The sequence below is a fragment of the Hippopotamus amphibius genome, chromosome X, assembly GCF_030028045.1.
Source record: "Hippopotamus amphibius kiboko isolate mHipAmp2 chromosome X, mHipAmp2.hap2, whole genome shotgun sequence".
Classification (NCBI taxonomy): Eukaryota; Metazoa; Chordata; class Mammalia; order Artiodactyla; family Hippopotamidae; genus Hippopotamus; species Hippopotamus amphibius.
The window spans coordinates 21,395,370-21,401,278 of NC_080203.1; the positions used below are offsets into that span (position 1 = coordinate 21,395,370).

Genomic DNA, 5,909 nt, shown 5'->3' on the forward strand with positions numbered 1-5,909 from the left:
AATTAGGTCAAGGAGATCTGGGTTCCAATACCAGCTCTGCCATTGATTCATTGTGAGACCTTAGACGAGTCTCTTAAACTCTCCGGATTTCTGTTTCTTCATCTGGAAATGTGTGGGTTAGAGTAGATGATCTTTTGGAAGACTGCATTTGTTAAACACTCAAGAAATTTTATTGAATAAGTAAATAAGTGAACCTTTATTTAAATCCTAAATGTTATGCTATTTTTGGAAGATTCCAAGTGAACTACATAACTGAAGAATTGAAAAAAGGGGTAAGCAAAAAATATTTCTTGAGGGGCTGATACTGTAAATTTACATTTCTTTAGGGATAAATGCATGAATGCATTTTTTTAAACATGAAAGGTTACTTCTTCAACAAATAAGAGGAGTGCCTGATTATTTCCTATAAGTACATATCAAAGACACATTAGCCAAGTTAATAACATACCCATTCTGGCTGTTATATTGACACTAGTTAATGAGGTGGCATGTGCAGATGGGGTGTATCAAATCATTTACTTAATACAGTCTTAATTTTGTATGTTTATTTCCTTTGGGAAGAAAAAGCAATTAAATTTTATTTTAAAGGAAAAAGATTTCACTATGTTCTAAAGACTAATAGAGAGTCATTTATTCATTCAACTAATATTTATTGAATGCCTACAATTGATACAGACATCAAGGAATAGAGTTATCCTAAAATGGGAAATTTAAAAAATGGTATAAGGACATGAAACTAACATTGAAAACCTGTCTTTTTTGTGATTCAAGATTCATGAACAACCGAGAGCTGTTTGTTTAAGCCTTCACAGGTTGAAACTTTCACGGTAGAGAGGCAGAGCAGATGATGTGTGTGTAGGGGGTGAGTGGGAGGGCAAAGAGTGCAGCTCTGTAAGCAGGAGCTGAAGCAGGCAGCAGAAAATGATCATATTGACACACTCCTCCTCCCTCTCCCACCTCCCATGATGGAATAATAATAGGGATCCCTTCCATGTGTATTGTATCACCCTTCAGAGTTTACGGAGCGCTTTCACATTCATTATCTTATTTGATCCTCATGCCAACCCTAAAAGAGAGGCATGGTGGATCTTGTTTTTTCCATTTTCAAGATGATAAAATATGGGGCTCAAAAGGGTTAAGTGGCTTTTCCACTGAAAGACAATACAAATTAGTGCCAGGACTAGAACTCATGTCTTTTGTCTCTCAAAATAGTGTTTTATCCATTGTCTCCATTCAGCCCAGTATTTTCTCCTCCAATCTTCCCATTTTGAATATTCCCCTGGGCAGGCTGCTGTGCTGAACAGCAGCAGCAGTAGCAGCAGGAGTTAACTCTAACAGTTTGGGTAGACCAAAAAGGAGTGAATTACTACTACAAGTAAAAGATGCTTCTTTCGTCTGCTCTGGCCAAAACTGCTCTGTGTGTGTGTGTGTGTGTGTGTGTGTGTGTGTGTCTGAGGGATGGTTAGGAGGTGGAACAAGGGGGTTATACTTCAGCCAGTGTCTTTAAGGTTCACTGCTGTTGGTCTAAAATTATAATAGTATACAAAAAACAATACCTCTGTTTCCATTTGATGAAATGGAGAAGAAAAAAAAGTAGTAAATACAGAAGTAAGAATGGTGATAAAGGAATGAAGAGAGTAGAATTCAGTGTGCAATTTATATGTACCAAGTGCTTTACTTAAAATATTTCTTTTAACCTTCACTATTGCTCCATAACATAGGTCTTATTAGTGTCCTTTTTTTTTTTTTACAGATTAGTGCACTTAGGTAGGTTAAGTCCTAAGTCACAGAACAAGTGATCTCCAAAACCAGGATTCAAATAGGCCTGTATAGCTCCAGAATCAGACATCGTAACTGTGACAAAAATAAAGAACTTATGTTTTCTGGTGAATTAAAACAGATACAGCTTTTGAAAAAATCAAAATACGAAAGCCCTCTGAGGTTTCCTTGTTCAGACTCTCATCAAATACAGGAATCCCTTCTAAACACCTCTCGCTGATGGCCATCCAGTGAACCACAAGGACTCTGGTTGAGCTTAAATTCTGTAAATGTAGATCGATCTGTATGGGTTTACCCTTCTCTTTTTTGGTGCTTCAACTGGGGCAAGACCCAGGTATTTGTGTGAGGGAGCAAGTCAGCATTAGAAATATCCTGTGACTATAAGAGAGAGGGACAGAATCCATGCCTCAGTGCCACCTGACTCCAACTATTTTGTGACCAGTTCCTTTCCTCAGACAGATCTGACCAACAAGTCCTTGTGGAATTTTCAGTTACTTTTGTGCAGCTGCATTACCTTTGCCCCAAGCATGGTTAAAGGAATCAGTCAGCTGATGATCAGGCAAGAACTTCATGAATATTTTGGTTGCTCTTTCACAGGATCCAAATGATACCTGATACCTTGAGTTAAGTTTCTGATGGCCATTTTGGGGCATTCTGGTTCTGCAACAATCTACCAGTGAAGAGATGATCAAAGTCCTGGAAAACCCTCTACTTACCAAGCAAAATACTGAGTTTTTGTGACTTCCACTGTTTCAGAAATAGTGTCACTAATATTGAAGGGCTGACTATGGATCATCGTTCCTCCTGTGGCAGATTTTTATGCTTCCTCTAATGCATTTGGGACAACTGTCTCAAAGTAACCTATAGTTTCCTGCCAACTCCTAGCTCTATCTCTTGCTAAGAACTGTAGCCTTTTTCTTCTGAGTTTTTAGAACCTTCTGATACCATATCCACTACTTCCACCACCAGATCCATAACCACCACCATAGGGACTGCCCAAGCTTCTGCCACCAAAAAGGCCCCCCCTTCAGGGGTCCATAATTTGATTGCTGTTGTCCACTATAATTTCCAAAATCATTATAGTTCCCACCACCATCATAGTTACCTCCAAAATTTCCACCTTCACTGTAACCATCATATCCTCCACCACTGCCACCATATCCACCACCTTGGTTTCCATATCCTGGTCCACCACCACCATAGCCTCCTCTACTACTATAACCAGGTCCACCACCATAGTTGCCACCATCACCTCCAAATCCATTATATCCACCATCACCTCCTCCATAATTACCTCTACTGCCACCACCTCCACCACCATAGCCTCCTCTTCCACCAAAGTTTCCACCATGGCCAAAGTTATCTCCACCACCTCCAAAGTTTCCTCCATGACCCATAAAGTTGCCAGATACACCTCCACGACCTCTTTGTGATCCAGCAGATTGCATTTCTTGTTTATAAAGGGCCTTTTTGACTTCACAATTATGCCCATTAATAGTGTGGTATTTCTGAACAACAATTTTATCAACTGTATCATGATCATCAAAAGTTACAAAAGCAAATCCTCTCTTTTTTCCACTCTGCCTGTCTTCCATAACTTCTATGATTTCAATCTTGCCATACTTTTCAAAGTAGTCTCTCAAATTATATTCTCCTGTATCTTCTTTAATACCACCAACAAAAATTTTCTTCACTGTTAGATGGGCACCAGGCTTTACAGAATCCTCTCTAGAAACAGCTCTCTTTGGTTCCACTACATGCCCATCAACCTTGTGTGGTAGAGCACACATTGCTGCATTCACCTCTTCAGCACAAAAGTAAGTCACAAAACCAAAGCCCCTGGAATGTTTTGTTTTGGGGTCTCTCATCACCACACAATCTGTAAGTGTGCCCCATTTCTCAAAATGTTCTCTTAAGCTATCATCTGTAGCTTCAAAGCTCAGACCACCAATAAACAGTTTTCTCAGCTGTTCTGGTTCCTTTGGTTCATGGCCCTCCTCCTCCAGGTGGTGGTGGCAATGGCTGGAGTCAGGCTGGGGGTGACCAGGTGGCGGTTTTACAAAATCTCCATTTAGAGACCGGACTCGCCTCTTCCAACTCGAGTTCAATATGGGACCCCAAATGCCTCTTGAATTAGTTTCTTTCCACTGCCACGGGCACTGTGCTGGATCATGGCACACTCCTTTCTTGCCTGGATTAGCAAAAGAGTCTTTTATCTTCTCTCTCTGAATCTGCCCTGGATCCTATTAAATTTACTTTTCACATAACAAGCCCAGTGGTTTAAATGTAAATCCAACCAGAGTAGCCTTCTCCTACACTCCACACTGCTTACAACTTTTCCATGTTTTTCTTTGCCTATAACATGTATTCCAAACTTCTAAATCTGGCATGTGACGATCTCCAGGTCCTGCTTGTCCAAGTCCTATTCATTTTTATTTTTATTTTTTTAAACAAATTTATTTATTTATTTTATTGGCTGTGTTGGGTCTTTTTTGCTGTGAGCGGGCTTTCTTTTAGTTGTGGTGAGTGGGGGCTCATCTTCATTGTGGTGTGCGGGCTCCTCATTGCCGTGGCTTCTCTTGTTGCGGAGCACGGGCTCTAGGCATGTGGGCTTCAGTAGTTGCAGCACATGGCCTCAATAGTTGTGGTGCACAGGCTCTAAAGTGCAGGCTCAATAGTTGCGGCACGCTGGCTTAGTTGCTCCATGGCATGTGGGATCTTCCTGGAGCGAGGATCGAACACGTGTTCCCTGCATTTGCAGGCAGATTCTCAACCACTGCACTACCTAGGAAGCCCACAAGTCCTATTCATTTTTAAGTCCAAACTTAAATTCCATCTTCTTTTCCAGATAACTTTTCCTGACATTTCAGATGGAAGTGAGCATTCATATGCTGTTTTCCCATTGTACTTTGCACCTCTATTTTACCATTATGACACTTAGCTTTATAAAATACTCTGTGCATTTTTTAGAATTCCTGTTTTGCTCACCTACCTCGAAACACTTTTGGAAAGATTGAGCCATGTTTGGTTAATTTTTTTTATCTTCCACGCTAAGTCTAGCATAAGGCTTGGTACCTGGTAAAGGCTCAAAAAACTTTAGCAGAGTTGAAATTTACTCTCAACTAACTCTTTTCCTTATTCAGTTCATTTTGTCCACAAGACGTTATATCCTATCATGTAATGGAAGAAAGGAAGAAAATTTTACCTCTTGAGACATGAGCAAGCATCTAGCTGAATGTCCTGGTTTTGTGAATATTTTCTGTTAACATTCAACCCACAGTAGGGAACTTGAACCTCTTATTCATTACCCTTGTCTTTTAGTTCTATACCACCCAGGTGTTTGCCCTTTAACCCCTTGTCCTCCCTGGATTTCTCTTCTTCTGTGGTAACCGGCCCATGTGCATGATAGATTTTTTCTGGAATAAAGATCATCCTCTTTGTAAGATTCAAGGTTAAAGAGTCTCAGAATCAGAAATCAGAGGTATAATGGCCCATAGAGATCACTGAGAATTATGGGTTTTAATTTTTTAAGCATTGGAATTATTTCTTTAAGTGAATTCCAATGCAGAACAAAAAAATGTAAAACAAAAATGGAACAGATTTGGCTGGAAAAGTGGGAGGTGCCTATAGCCCCATTGCCTAGATTTCACCTCCCCCTCTCCGAGGCACTGCCCCAGAAACTCAATGACAGTCTGAAAACACTAGGTTAATTGAAACTACTCTTTTCACATATGAAGAAACAGTGTCCCCAAGGGAGATCAGCATTCTCAGCTAGTCAGTGGCAGAGGCAGATTTGAAATTCAAGTCTTCTGATTCATACCACAGAATATTATCTACTACCACATCCTCCTAAGCCCCTCTTATGATCTGAGATACTTAACACAGTTGGGAGTTTGGGACAAAATGGGCTTCTTCCTTGGCAAGTAGAAGTCTACCATATCCTCTAAACAGCCCCAGCAAGACTAGAGATAGTTACAACCACATCAGCTTTCATTATTTCTACGGGGAATGGTAGATCTCAGTGGATACCAGAATACTTTACTAATAGACAGTCCTTACAGTCAGAACTGGATATATAATTTGTAGCCCCAGTGCAAAATGTTAGCGTGAAGTCCCTTGTTCAAAAAGCA

General features: G+C 40.3%; 1 pseudogene; it reads right to left on the reverse strand.

The window, feature by feature from the left end:
- Window positions 1–2,707: 2,707 nt before the first annotated feature.
- Window positions 2,708–4,801, reverse strand: LOC130841388 (heterogeneous nuclear ribonucleoprotein A3-like; annotated as a pseudogene).
- Window positions 4,802–5,909: the final 1,108 nt, after the last annotated feature.